Here is a 15,801-nt window from a genome sequence, read left to right as displayed (position 1 = left end):
TAGCTCCTCATTAAAAATTTTTCCAAATCCCTCAATTGGAAATTACTATTTCCTGAGATATCACATAGTCTTTTATGTATTTCCACTCTCTGATACACTTTTTAGATAATATTACATATTTTGTTTGTCTTTGTTTCTATCTTAAACTTCTACCAGCCCACAAGCTTTAAGGAAAGGAATCTCATCTAGCCTAATATTTTTATCTCCTGAAACACTTGCCATTATGCTCTATCCACAGTCAGCACCAAAATATAATGATAATAATGACTAATAATAACTGACATTTATATAGCACATCAAGGGTTGCAAAGCATTTTGGTAATAATATCTCATTTGCTTTTCATAAAAGCTTTGTGAAGTAGGTGCCATTATTATTCCATTTTACATATGAGAAATTTGAAGCTGAGAGATTAAATAAATTAATCCAAGTTATTCAGCTAGTAAACATTTGAGTTGAGATGGGGACTCAAGGATTTACTGATTTCAATTCCAAAAATAAATAAAGAAAAAAAGAAGGAAGGAAGGAAGGCAGGGAAAGAGAAAGAAAGAAAGAAAGAAAGAAAGAAAGAAAGAAAGAAAGAAAGAAAGGAAGAAAGAAAGAAAGAAAGGAAGGAAGGAAGGAAGGAAGGAAGGAAGGAAGGAAGGAAGGAAGGAAGGAAGGAAGGAAGAGAAAAAAGAAAGAGAGAGAGAGAGAGAGAGAGAGAGAGAGAGAGAGAGAGAGAGAGAGAGAGAGAGAGAGAGAGAGAAAGAAATTGAAAAATGCCAGGAAGATAGGCAAGAAGAACTAGGAGATTTAAATTGCTAGCTCAGCATGAATCAATAGTAGGATATGGCAGTCAAAAAGACTCCATTATAGGAATAGAAATTTTGTATTCTTCATGAAGAAACTCAGAGTTCCAGGTCAGCTTATAGCTGAGATAATAGGTTCAGATCTGTATACCTTATTTTAAGGAGAACATTGACAAGCTAGAAAATATCCAAATAAGGGCAATTATAGAAGTGAGAAGATTTTTTAAAGCATTCCAGGAGAGGATCAGAGAAATTAGAAATGTTTAGCCTAAAGAAGATGAAGCACAATATACCATTTCAGTTATCTTAAGGGTCATCATGTGATCAAAATTCACTATATAAAAGAGAAAACAATCTTACTCTCCAAAGACCTATCCAAAAATGTAACCCCTGTATATAATTTTAAAAAATCTCCCCTATAGATAATGTGTTCTCTATTAATCAAGGGAGTGTTGGAGCCAGCTCTAATAAGCACTTGAATGAAAAGGCAAGAAACATGATTAACAATTATATAAATGAAACTGTGCAAAAACATATTAGACATAATCACAAAAAATATGATCATAAAGTAAAAAATATCATTTTATGCACAATTCATCAATATTCTCTCTAGAGATAGAAAGCATTTTTTAATCATGAGTTCTTCAGAATTACTTTGGATCACTATATGGATTAGAGCAGCTCTTTCTGAGGAGATCATCATTATAATATTGCTCTTATTATGTACAATGACCTCCTGATATTGCTCACTTCACTTTGTATCAGTTTATATGTCTTCCCTTGTTTCTCTAAAATAATTTTCCTTTTTTATTTTATAGCATAATAAAACTCTATCACAATCATATGTCATATCATATTACCCAACTGATCAGTATTTCTCCAATTTCCAACTCTTTGCCACACAAATAGGACAGCTACAAATATTTTTGTACATATAGGTATTTTTCTTTAATCTCTTTGGGATAGAGGCCTAACACTGATATTGTTGGAACAAAAGTATATACAGTTTTATAGTTCTTTGGTCACACGTTCAAATCATTCTCCAGAATGAACTAGTTCATAACACTACTAACAGTTCATTAGTGTTCCTATTTTCCCTCATCCTCTTTAGGAGATTATTTCTGATAGCATGTGGCAATATGAGTTGTTTTCATTTGCATTTCTCTAATCATTAGTGATTTAGAGCATTTTTATATGATTTTTAGATAGCTTGGATTTCTTTTCTGAAAACTACCTGTTTATATCCCTTAACCATGTATCAAACTGAGGAATAGCACTTATTTTTATAAATTGGACTCTGTTACCCACAGATTGTAGAATGTGATCTTTTTCAGAGAAATGCTACAATTTTCTTATATTACTTCATTTTCTATGCCATGTGATATCACTAGCTTTCACTTGACAAATTCTAATTTTAAAGGAATAAATTTCCTCAGTGACTTTGTGTACCTCTTTTCTATTTGGTCACTTTTGTTTATTAAGAAGGTTTTTTTTTTCCATTTTATCAATTCTGCTTTGTAAGGACTTTTCTTCATTGAATTTTTATTCTTTTTGTTTTTTTAAGATGTTATTTTCTGCAGTATTTTTGTGCCTCTTTTTACCAAACTATTTTCATCGCATGATTTTCTTGCATCATTACCATTTATTTTTCCTCTAGCATTCTTATTTATTCCTTTAATTATTCTAGGAATTCTTGTTGGATTTGTGTCCAGTTGCCATTTTTTCCCCTTGAAGTTTTGCTTGTAGCTGTTTTCACATTGTTGTCTTTGCTAACAAATGATCACCAGGTCCGTAGAGACCTGAAATGAAACAATGTTTGATCAATGATTAAAAGCATTTATTATCTGAGAAAAAGACTTAAGGAGGATAGAAGGTCCTAAACGGGAGCAAAGAGATAGAATTCTTCAGCTGCTCAAAGGGGAATAGAGAAAAGGTAAGATATATTATAATTTACAGAGACTTTGACACAGGGAGAGGACATCTGTAGATATAATTAGACAGGTAGTAAGATGTTTAAAAAGATTGACTAGAAGCTACAGGTATTTCTAAATTCAGCTAGAGTTCCTTTGCAAAGATCACTAGTTTATCAAGCAACTCTGAGTCTCAGAAATCCTTCTAATTAGCTGGTTATTATATAACTCCATTGTCCCACTCCCTAGTGAAGAAGAAAGATTCTAACATGTAGCATAATCATTCTAGTCTATGTTTACATTCTTCTCAGTTTGAGCCTTAAACTTTTATTGGCATCATAGTAAATTTTTTTTTAATTGTCAAGTTCTTTTTTAGTTATTGTTTCTCATTTCCACAATCTGTTTATTGACAGAACTGTATGTTAAATTTGGGCTCTGCTCACCTGGGAGTGGGGAGGCAGTATCTCAAGCTTCAAGCTTTTTCATACTATTGTTTTCAGAGTTAGTTCTAGGAGTCTGCAAGGTTTTTGTTCTTCCAAAGTGGTGTGACCTGGAAGAAAAGGATGGTCACTGCTCTCCTGATCTGTGCTGTGGCTTCTACCTAGAGGTGCTACTGCTCTTCTGCAGCCACAAGTACAAGTGTTGCTCTTTGTCTTACAACTGTGACCACTTGTCTGTGCCCTGGAACTGCAAATTATGGGCAATGAGTCAGGAGGATGGGAGTATGAATCCTGTCTCAGACACCTGACACTTACTAGCTGTGTTACCCTGAATTCATTACATTTAGGGCTATCTCCAGTCATCCTAAGCCATATCTGGCCACTGGACCCAGATGGCTCTGGAGGAGGAAGTGAGGCTGGGTGACTTAGCCAGCACCCCCTCACTCAAATACAATTCATGTACTTTTCATGGAATCACTTCCCTGATGTCATGGTCTTCTTTGAGAGTGAAAGATAAACATCATCAAACAATGGACAATAGAGTAGCCAGATAAACCCAGCTATATACTATATTACTATCTTACTATGTCAATATCTTTCTGAACAATTGTCTGATCTTCTTACCATCTCTGGGCCTTCTGAAGCTGCTATTGCTGCTTGCTGCTGCTACTACTGCTGACCTTCAATGACCAATGTTGGTGTTGCCTCTGCATGTGCTCTGGACCAGTTACTACCCTTGCAACCTCATAGATTGTCTGAGGCTAGAAAGATATTTCTCATCCCAAGTTTTTGTCACTTTGTAAATCCAAAATGTGATTTGAGGTGTTATTTTAAAGTTGTTTGGTGGGGAATATTAGGAATGTTCAGTTGGGGTGCAGCTTCTTCACCATCTTGACTTCTTCTCTCAACAGCTGGATGGTTCAGTGGATAGAGCACTGGCCTTGGAGTCAGGAGGACAAGAGTTTGAATCCAGCCTTAGACACTTACTAGCTCTGTGACCTTGGGTAAGTCACTTAACCCTGATTGCCTCACATTCAGGGCCATCTCCAGTGGTCCTGATTCCTATCTGTTCACTGGTACCAGATGGCTCTGGAGAATAAAGTGAGGGTGGTGACTTACCACAGCCTACCCCTCACTCAAATCCTACTCATGTGCTTGTCATGACTTCATCTCCTTGATGTCATGGTCTTCTTCAAGAATGAAATAAAGCCATTATTATATAAGAAAAGATTCATAATTTTTGTGGAAAGGGTTAAATAACTACTGGTATCTGAAATACTTTTAATTTTATTAAAGGATTATTTTAAGTTTACTTGCTTTGTGGAATCTTTCCTAGACATCTAAGCATACCATGTTCTTTCCCTCCTTTGCAGGTCTAGTGCCCACGATGCTTGGACCTTTCATTTGGCACTTATGAAATAACTTAGGTTCTTATCTGCTTCATGAAAATTTGTTTTATAGTCTCAGCTATATTGCATGCTTCAAGGGAAAAGAGACTCATAATTTCATAGATATCAAGGGTACTCAAGAAATGGGTTGAGTGCATTATTAAAAGCTTTCAATTAAAACATGCTATTTGACAAAATATTTTAGAAATAGGTAGCATAGCATAGTGTGATATGCTATAAAACTGATTTAACTCTTAACCAATGAGCAACATGAATTTAAAGTATTAAATCAATAATACCATTCAGGCATAACTTATTAAATATCAACTATATATCAAGCTTTTTTGCTAATAGCCAATGATACAAAGAAAGACAAAAGACAATTCCTGCTCTCAAGGGAGTTCACAATCTAAGAGGGAGACAACATACAAATAACTATGTATAAGTATGAAATGTAGAAGATAAATTGGTGATAATCAAAACTCTCCTCTTTTTATTAAAAAAATCATGAAAATATCTCTCTGCAAATTCATGGTACTTGTCCCCTATTGCACGGTCTTTCAGATATTACTGATAGTAGTTCAGTAATTGCATCTGCCAGTCCTTTACCTGTGTACATAATGTTTCATTTTTGTCAAATAACTGAAGTTTATCAAGAGTAGTCAGTCAGTAAATTGATAATATCTCCTACAAATTATATACAGGTAGTAGTCTAATAATATTTTAAGAACATTATAAAACATATACAAGATAGAAATTCAAAAGGATGCAATAAAAATGAAACAGAGGGTCTATTTAAAAATTTTACTTCATTTGTATTTAATGGACTAAGTATTTTATTTTAATCATAATAATATTCTTGGCTATATTAAGTATAACAATGATGTTTTAGTGATAAATATATAATTGAATAGGGTTAATTATTTTTTAAAAATTATGACAACATCTGTAAAAGTTAATTGAGGGTGTACTTTCCATGTTCATTTTATTGTTTTAATGATTGTAGAAGCTGAAAGAAAAAGATGCCTTGTAACTTGTATTTTTTAGTTGCTTCCTCAATGGCTCTTGGAGTAGGCAATTCAAAGATTACAGACAGATAAGTATGGAAGATGTAACTATCTAGGAAGGACTGAAAATCAAATCCTAATTTCTCAACAACCAATAAAAATTTAAGTGCTAAAATGAACAGCATCTTTCATCAAGAGCTCATTGAGGGAGACTATGCAGTGGAAAGTTATTTAAAGTATTTTAAGATGAATTTGTATGTTATTTCTATTGTCTTCTGAGTCAATTTATAAACCAGAGTAGAAAAATAGTAGCATTACTTAATGCTTATATCTCATTTCTAGATGCAAAAGTATTTCCCCTTTGATCACGTGTTTTGAAAAAAAAAAGAAACAAAGTCAATTTGACCCTGAAAACTTTGTCATTTTCCAAAAATTAAACTCAAGCACAATGGATGGAGATGTTCAATCTATGAAGACATTCAAATAATTTATTATATGCTCAAAATGCAACTTCAATAGATTCAAAATTATTTAGAGTATTGATGCTATTATTAGAATAAGTGGGTAGATAATTGAGGTGACATATTTGAAGGTGATAACATTCTGTTTGATTAGAAATCCTCATATTTGTGTAAAAAACTTATGTTATATCTAGATAGGAGAATTATATGTTGTACCATTTACTAAAATTTGAGGACCAAATCTGTTTTTCTTATTATAGATGTAGACTATAGATACAGATGATATAAGAATATCAACCACATAACCACACTTTATATATATATTCCCATTACCAAAATTAATAACTTTATGCAATAATAAAATGATAGGTTTCTTAGGTGAGGATTATAAACTGTACACAAAATAACAATAATATTAAAGTATACAATTTTCTTCATAACTTGTAAATCAATTATCTTCCCCAATTTTTTTTCAGGAAGGAAACTTGATAGAGACATTAAATGTTTTGCTCATGGTCACAAAATTGGTTTGTCAAAGTTGGAAGTCAAACTAAAGTTGAGTGATTCCACATCCAAGGCCTTTTCTCTGCATAGTTTCCATCAAGAAGCTTTTAATTTAATAGACGACAGATCACTCCAATCAATTTATATTTTCATTACTTTATGATACAAACTAAACCCCAATGTAGAATCAGATAAACTTATAAGAGAAACAGCAATGAGGTACCCTAAGAGTTTGAAAGAATAGAAAACTTCTGACTGGGGAAGAGGGATAAAAGAGAATGCTTCATAAAATAATTTGCTACTGATCTAGGTCTTGCAGAATAGAAAATATTTTAATCCCTGAAAATAGGCACTGGGAATCACATTTATTTTAACAATTAGGATGGTGTCCTAGAGAAGGAGATTAAAGACAAATAAGGAGAAAGTGAAGAAATCCATCGAAGACTGGAGTTGAAAGGGAAGAAGTGGGAAATAAAGCTTAAAATTCAATTGTTCAGGTAAAAGTGCATGAATATTAGCATTCGAACTTGAGCTACTTTTCTGTAAGTCATGATATAGTGGATATTATTGCAAGAGATTATTTTCTTTGAATCAGGAGATATAAAAGTGAACTCCATGATCTACTAAGACAACTGGAATAACCATTTACCTTGGTCCATCTTATTTTGGAATATTTGTAATATTTGAAATTTAGGACCTTCTCCTAAAGTCATAACATGTTATAAGAGAACAAGAATAAAAACAAGGTTCATCTAGTTGAAACAACTCCCAATTGGCCACCTGTCACAATTAGTGCATATAATCTATGTAGACAAGTAAATTTAAATTACAATGTTGGTCCCATTTAATATTGGACTTAAGAACAAGTTAGATTGAGTCCCAACTCCTAGAATTACTAGCTATGACACCATGGACTAGTTACTGAACTTCCCTAAGCCTCAGGTTCTTATTGTTAAAATGGGTACAAAATTCACACTGACCACTTCCCAGGGCTACTATTCCAAAAGTTGTATATAAAACCCTATGTATGGTATTACATAAAATGTTTTCTTATTATTAAATAGTAAGAAAATCTTGTAAAATGACTTTTTTTTTAAAATCATGATGCCTCCTCTTCCACATGGGATAAAGTTTGAAATGTCAATTTGAAAGGATAATCTAATAAGTAAGATTTGAAAGAGAAAGGCTAGAAAAGAAATGAAACAAGGAATGGATGTCATATAAAAAAGGCACAGAGACTTCTTAAATACATGGTTGTATTCCTCTAGTTGATTTATTCTATAAGAGGTTTGAAATTTACAACTTTCCTAAAAATCTGTTTAAGAGCATGTGGGTTAAATACATGGATTCCCCATCCCAAACACAGTGAGGCAGCTGCAAGTCCAACAGAATGACAATGCTGATTAATTAGCTACTCCTAGCCCCAGCTCTTCAGGATGATTTATGATGCCCCATCTCTAATCCAATCCATTGTGCTGGCTGGATTAATGGAGTGAGCCAGAGAAATTCACTAGTCTTGCTTTTTACCCCACACAGAAGCATTAACCCTTGGAGCATTCTTATCTACCCTATTGACAGAATATCAATTATGACAAAACATGCATGTCTCACCTAATTATCCTTTGATAATATCGTTTACATATAATACATGTGATGTGTGTGTGTGTTTAGAGGCAATGAAAAAATCCTTGCATGAGAAAAAATGACAGATAAACATTAAAGGATAAGAATAATTAGACTCTACTAACTTTGAGTGTGAAAAAGGTGTGAGATTTAAAGAAAGATGATTTAGTTTCAACTTTTTTGCTCTGCCATGAACTTTTGTAACTTTAGGCAAATCACTTAAATTCTGGAACTCTGTTTCTTCCTCTTTAATTTGTAGTCTATGTCTTCTCTACAAAGAGTTTACTTTTAGTTAACTGACTTAGCCAGGGCATTTTTTTTCACTTGTATACATAAGGGGAGAATTGGACCAAGAACATGACTCTAATTCTGTTAACCATGTTTTTCCATCAAGTGGAGTATGGTTAGTCGGTTTATGGTTCTACAACTAGATTGAGGAGAGAATGAACCAATTAGGGAAGACACAGAATTGAAAGATCTGTAGGGGGTACTAAATGCTAGGAGAAGGAATTGCAAAGTTAAGTAATAAATGACAGTACAGTTAATACATTATAGGAACTGAGTTATAATGAGAACAATGTAGGTTCAAGTACTTTAAGATGAGGAGGGAATTGCTATTGTCCTGCCTAGGAACAATATATTTTTTTCCTAAAAGTAAGATGGTTACACATAGTTTGTTCATGTATGCTATACCTAGGCTATATGCTATACCCAGGGCATTTGCAATGATGTCAGTCTCACTAGGAGGACAAACTAAGATTCATTTTTTGGTCCCAGGCCCTTTCTAACTCCTATTGTATGATACTAAGAATTGATCTTCTTCTGTAAGCTTTGTTTCCTTTTTTCCCCACCTTGGTAATTTACTCAAATCTATAAAAATTTCTTAGAAAGTACAACACATGTAGGTAGCTATTATATTACAAATGTTAATCGCTCACATTATATCAGGAAATTTACTGAAATTTGATATAACAAATGTAAAAATTACAAGATGGTGATGAAGCCCAGAGCTAAAGAGCAATTCTTTTTCTAGATTAAAAAAATGTACCATAGTTTATATAGCAGGGGGTTATATTAAAACTATTGTGAAATATGCCTAATCAAAAGTGAACATATTAGCACATAAATTGCTTCTGCCCTATAAATGAAGACTGGAGTATCCCTCATTCCCAATATATAATTAACCAGCTTTGGGTGTAATTTTCAAACTATATTTAAAACTGCATGATACTGAATTCAGAGGTCTTTCCTGCAGAATGAAGAACAATTAAAAGTCAAGTTGATCTTCAATATTTTTCCCCTGCTGTATTAGATTGATACTATTCACATCTTTTAGAGGTATAGTGTGAGAAATTATGAGTTCTTAGTTAAATGTAGTTCAAGTTAATATAAATAATCAATAGTCAACAAATATTTCTTAAGTATCTACTTTGTGCCAAGTATTAAGTGCTAGGGATAAAAAGAAAGTCAAAAGATAGTTCCAACACTTAAGGAGATCCCAATCTACTGAGGAAAAGATAATTTTAAAAAGAAGTTGAAAAGAAGGAATGGAGTAGGGGATGGGGTTTGATGAAGGAACCATGATGAAAACTAGTAGCTGGATGGAAAATGATACTATAGCTGCATGGGTTTTACTTCTTAAATGAAAGGTATGGGAAGATCTTCCTGATATTTACCCTCCACCCTTTCAAGACACAAATTATTATTTTCTAGGGAGGGAGAGCCCCCCAAGTTCAGCGGAAATTTCAAAACAAGAAAGTTTGGCTCTAAGACTTAAACATTAAAGGAAAGGGGGGAAAACGTCGCTGTCAAATCCTAGATTAGTGGTAGAGTGAGAGAAATTTCTATAATGTGGACCTTCAAAAATATCTTTTTAAATCTTTCTAGTATTCACTAGTTTAGAGGGTCTTATCAAGGACATTCTCATTTATCTTAATTCCAGTAATAGTGCATAGGGAGAGTTAGTTTCAGAGTTGAGGAGTACCAGAGTCTGGTACATGCAATTTGGTAGCCCTAAATAATTATTTCCACTGGGCTCAGCATTGAATCAAAATTCAGTATGGGAAAGTCCTGTTCACTGATTTCATGTTTGCTTTATTGAACCCATTAAGTCAAATCAGAATCACCACATTGCTGATGGTGGCAGTTGTTGTTTTCCAAGTGTCCATATCTGAGCAATCTTTCAGGAATTATATCATCATGACTTTACAAGGGTTTCCAAAGAACTGATCATTGGAGAAAGAATGTTTCTCTGGGTAAAAACTGAGCTTTTCAAATCAATCAAGTGTTTATCAAGTACCGTCAGACACTATGCTAGGCACTGCTTGTATAAATAGAATAAATGGAAGAAAGCCACTAACAAATTAGTGAATCTCTGTTCTAGAATGGGAGATGAAGATAAATTGAATGTTTGCCTTATTATCACTTTTTCTCACTGCCTTCAGTACCCCCCAAAATAGATTTGCCATGATGGAGGTGAAATATTGTCATAATATGGTCAAGGGTTGATCATGAGAGTTCTGTTTTCTGACATTTATTCCAACAAGTAGACTTATGAAAGCATTAGTAAGGATTGGGAAAATGGTCCATTATTTATTTATTTTTATTATTTGTTAGTTTGTTTCTTTGTTTTTACTCCAGTAGGAGGAAAGGACAGATTCTAGAATGGGATGACTATGGTGTCCCAAATGATGCTCATGTTTCTGGAACTCTCCAAGTCTAGAAAGTTAAATGTCATTTTGAAGACATAGTGATCTTCAGGTTAGCTTCAGGTCAAAGTGGAGTTCATTTAGAGTATGTTTTGACAAAAAGATAGTTAATGTTCTTTTCAACTACCAAATTTTGTAATTATGTGAAAAGAAAATCTGAAATGATCAATAACTCTCATTGAAATCAAAACTTTATCCTATAATATTGTTGTGGCAGTTAAGAAATGCTTGCTTATGGTTCAAAATGTTTTAAAATTATTTTCAAATTAATTAAAACATTTTTCTCAAGCTAATTTATTTGTGATTATAATTTGAAGAATCAATGTAGCAGAAAATACAAAGCAAAGCAATTGGTCCAGAAGAGGTCTGATTAGCTCCAGTTCTTCTGGCACTTCTTCAAAATAAAGTTTTGATTCTATTTCAGATTAAAAATAAGGGAAAATTTTATATATATAGACACATATATGTATAGATTCATGTGTGTGCATATGTGGGTGGGTGTACGTGTGTATAAATCATTCTCAATTCCACAGACTTCCATGTAAAGCAAATTTTATGTGACACAAATTTGCCAGAGGATGTGGGGAAGGAAGGAAGGCAGATAGGAAGAAGGTCCACAACTCCATTGAAAAATAGGACAGGGACATGGTTCAAGGATACATAGGGACTAAGGGACAGAGAAACAAGATAGAGGAGGAATATTTGGGCCAGGCCAGAAGTGAAAGGAAAAAGGGGTTGGTGGCAGATATGTGAAAGCAAACATATGGGAGATATACAATGCTAGCCAGGACATTGCGCAGCTTAGGGGCTGGGTGGGCTGGGTGTGGTGACATATTTAAGAGTGGATGGAGTGGGAGAAAGGTCTCTCCAAGCTGGAAATCTCAAGTCAACCCCCACTCCCCCCAAAACTTTGTGGTTGCAGTCAGTTATGCTTTCACTTAGAGGTTTCTGGGTTTTTTTGGAGGGGGATGGGAGCCACTGAGCTGAGGGACAGGAGTCAGAGAGAGGGAGCAGTTACAGTACAATAAAATTAATGTAGGGTATTTTTTTTTTGGTAATGTGGATTTCCTTCAGAATTCTTTACATAAAGTTTAATTAGCTTAATGTGATTTTATGTCTGTATATATATCTATATAGGCATAACATATAACATTTACATACATACTTACACATATATAGACACATGTGAACAATGCTGTGTGTGTGTGTGTGTGTGTGTGTGTGTGTGTGTGTGTGTGTGTGTGTGTTTCTGTATCCATTGGAAAGAATTTTTTTTTTAGGTTTTTGCAAGGCAAATGGGGTTAAGTGGCTTGCCCAGGGCCACACAGCTAGGTAATTATTAAGTGTCTGAGGCTGGATTTGAACCCAGGTACTCCTGACTCCAAGGCCAGTGCTTTATCTACTACACCACCTAGGCGCCCTGGTAAAAATCTTTTGAGGAAATTTGAGGTATCTTCTGATGAAAAAACTAAGATTAAATTCATGTCTGGACTTCTAGCGAGAACTCATTATTTGTGAAAAGAAACCCAGGATACACCTTGGTGTTTCCTATATGGAAAAAAAAAGACAACTAGAGCTATTTTGTCTTCACACTTGCTTGCCCTATTTTGCTAAGGAAATCATGGAAACATTTTCATCAGGAACAGCTTGTTTACCCACCTAAGGGTGAAAGGGTAACTTCCAGTATAGATGAATTCCTGGTCTATAATTTCAATTGTTTTCTTTCCTACAGTCCTGAATCACTTACCTTTGTTATACACATCTCAGTTGCATAACTTGAAGAGTTCTTTTTTTTTTTTAGGTTTTTGCAAGGCAATGGGGTTAAGTGGCTTGCCCAAGGCCACACAGCTAGGCAATTACTAAGTGTCTGAGGCTGGATTTGAATTCAGGGACTCCTGACTCCAGGGCTGTTGCTCTATCCACTGTGCTGCCTAGCAGCTCCTCTTAAAGACTTCTTACGGTTAAGTTGTCAAAAGAGAAATTATTAAATTTTCCCCAAATACTCCTTTCTTCCTAATTACTTTTTCCTTAGTACTATTAAAGAGATCACCATCTCCCTATTCATCTAGGATCACAAGCTTGGTGTCATTCTTTACTTTCATTCTCACTTATCTGTCCCAAATATTCAATCTGTTGATAATTGTTGCCATTTCCTGTACACAGGTCCTCACCATAAAGACAATTACCATAATAGTTCAGGTATATATCACCTGTTGCCTAGACTATTGCAATAACCTTCAAATGGGTCTTAACTGCTTTAAATCTCTCCCATTCTAATTCATCTTCTACTAAGTTGTCAAAGAGATTTTATCAAAGTATAGTTTCTTCCTATAACCTCTGAATAAAATATATGGCCTTATCTTTGGCATTTAAAATTCATTGAAACTTTCCCATTCCTGCATCTCCAATTCAAAAGCCATTCTATGATTCAGAAACATTATATCATTTGTGGTTCCTGTATCTGAAGTCTCTCCCCACTCTCCAAAGATTTTCCATTGTCTTTCAAGCTTGGAATGGTCTCCCTTCTCAACTGGACCTCCTATAAATTCCCTGAATTCCTTTAAGACTTAGCTGAAATCCCACATTTCACAGGTCTTTCCTGTCTCTACAAAGTAGTGCTAGCGCTTTCTCCTCTGAACTTACTTTTCATCTTAGTACCTAGTTATTTAAATTTGTCTTTCCCATTAGAATGTGAGTTTCTTGAGAGCTGGGTTTGATTTTGCTTTTCTTTGTATACCCAATGCTTACACATAGTAAGCACTTTATATGTGCTTGATGGATTGCAGTCAGTCTCAGATTCCTATTTCTTGTGGAGAGAATATTTAAAAACTTTGGGATCTCAATAAGAAATTATCTTTCTCTCTAATGGGAAAGTTAGATATTTTTTCTTTATTGTCTTTGTTTTAGGAAAATTATAAGAAAAATATCAAGGCAGGTGTAAAACTGTTACCACTTTGTCAAATGATATCTGTTTCTTAAATTGTAACATTATGCATTTGAAAGTATGGGAAAATGTTAATTTCTCTATTGTTTCTCAACTAAGAAAGCCTTGCTAAAGGATATCACTTGACTCTCACTCCCCAAGTCACCAGAAAACTCTCTAGAATTTCATATGAATGACTGCCAAAATCATACTAAATAACTTGGAGAGACTAGCTAACCCAATCTTCATCCCAGAAATCTTCATTAAACGAATCAATTCCTCAAAATGTAAAAAAGGTACAAATAAATCAAATGAAAACATATGAAAAACTGATCATTGCATAAAAATGATATCACACAGAAACTACGTGGGGATTGACTGAAAGTATCAAACAGAACTCCGAGACTCAAAAAAACAGCAAGTCATTTTGTCATCACAAAATCCAGTTGGCACTCTATAAAGCAAGCCATGCTAAGTTAGACTTGACCAGAAGTAGAAGCTCATATCTGAACTGGATATAGTACAGCTATATTTTCTTGCACCTGGTTAACTGGATATAAAACCTATATTTGGACATACATGTAGTAATAATTTGTATAATCAATCTGGATTTACAGTCATTTAGGCGCAGAAGTGGCTTCTGTTATATAAGTTGTTTATCCTTATGATGTTTATATAAACCTAAAAACTGACTTGTAGCCAACTTTGTTTGATTTCCTCATTTATATTTTATCCTGTGAAAAGTTATTGTGGCCCTTGTATCTCTTAGTTGCCCTGTTGCTAGTTGCTGTATATTGACAAACTGGTATGACTTTTTCCCCTTCCACTTCTCAGTTTTTCTTTGGCCTGAATAACTCACAGAACCCACAGTCAGGATTGCAGCTTCTAACCTACACACTTCAATCAATTGGACCTTTTGGCAACAGCATGGATATCAAAAGAAAAATTGACTTTGTGTGTGGAGGGATGGGAGAAGAAATTTTCTCTCACTCTCTCACTTTGGCCAGGGGTCAAACTTTGTGCAAACTTTGAAAGAAATTCTTATAAGCATGGAGTATCAATGTCTCCAGAGCAGTAGTGTCCAGTAGCTTCATTTGCAAGAATTGAGAGACATGTGAAGGTTAAACCAGCCACAATGAGGAAATGAAACTTCAGGCAGTTCAGCTACTTGGACTGTCATTTGTGGACTCTACAGAATCAGTCACCCTTGGAGACTTCAGAGTTCCTACTAAGCAGACTTTCATGATTTACAAAGAAAGTATTTGCAGTAACTTTTTTTTTCCCTTAGCCCCACCTGTTCTCTACATTTATGCCTCATTATCTTTGTACTTCAGTTTAATGGGATTATTTTTGTGGCAACTATCCTTTTTATGCTTAGTGACTATCCTTTTAAAAGGATAATCAATTGGAAACTCTATGTTAGGGGTTCATGAGAGAGCATTGTACTAGAAGTTCAGACTCTCAGAGTTATCCCTAGAATTCTGAGGATTAGCAGTCACTCTCCATCTTGGGAATCCAAATGAGAATAATAGTATGAGAGAAAAGAAATCCCAGAAAGAGGGAAGGGATCTAGATGCATAAATACAGTAACCCTATTTATTAATGCATGGCAGTTAATCAGTAATTATATATAAGGCCTCCTCCTCAGCTAAAATTTTGTGACTTTAATCATAAGCCAATGGATACACAATTAAAGATAAATTTAAATTAATTTAGGGACAAATTGGTACCTTTATTACTTTGGTGTAATTGATATTAATTGCTCTAAATGTGACTAGATTCTCTTGATCTTGTAAAATTAAATTCTTAATGCTTTCTCTAATTTCTATAAAATCCATTTTTAAAAGAATTGAATTTACTTCCCTGATGCTTAAAATTAAACTTTCACTTTCAGACTCTATTTCTTAAATTGTACCCTTAATAATCAACAAATACATTTTTGTTTAATACTTCTTTTTTTAAACAAAGATTTTATTTTGAATTTTATAATTTTCCCCCTATTCTTGCTCCCTCCCCAAACCCTCCACAAAAGGCATTCTATTTCTCTT

The 15,801-nt window shown here is 34.1% G+C and overlaps 1 long non-coding RNA gene across 1 annotated transcript in view; it reads right to left on the bottom strand.

The window, feature by feature from the left end:
• Positions 1-2,330: 2,330 nt before the first annotated feature.
• LOC141497834 (uncharacterized) overlaps positions 2,331-15,801 on the bottom strand; it is a 24,632-nt gene continuing 11,161 nt past the window's right edge. The window contains exon 3 of the long non-coding RNA XR_012471456.1: positions 2,331-2,588. This is a non-coding gene — a long non-coding RNA (uncharacterized LOC141497834). The remainder of the gene's footprint in view (positions 2,589-15,801) is intronic.

This window comes from Macrotis lagotis, chromosome X (genome assembly GCF_037893015.1).
Source record: "Macrotis lagotis isolate mMagLag1 chromosome X, bilby.v1.9.chrom.fasta, whole genome shotgun sequence".
In the NCBI taxonomy this organism is placed as follows: domain Eukaryota; kingdom Metazoa; phylum Chordata; class Mammalia; order Peramelemorphia; family Peramelidae; genus Macrotis; species Macrotis lagotis.
Note: the sequence above shows the minus strand (reverse complement) of the source record. Positions and strands in the feature narration are given on the sequence as shown.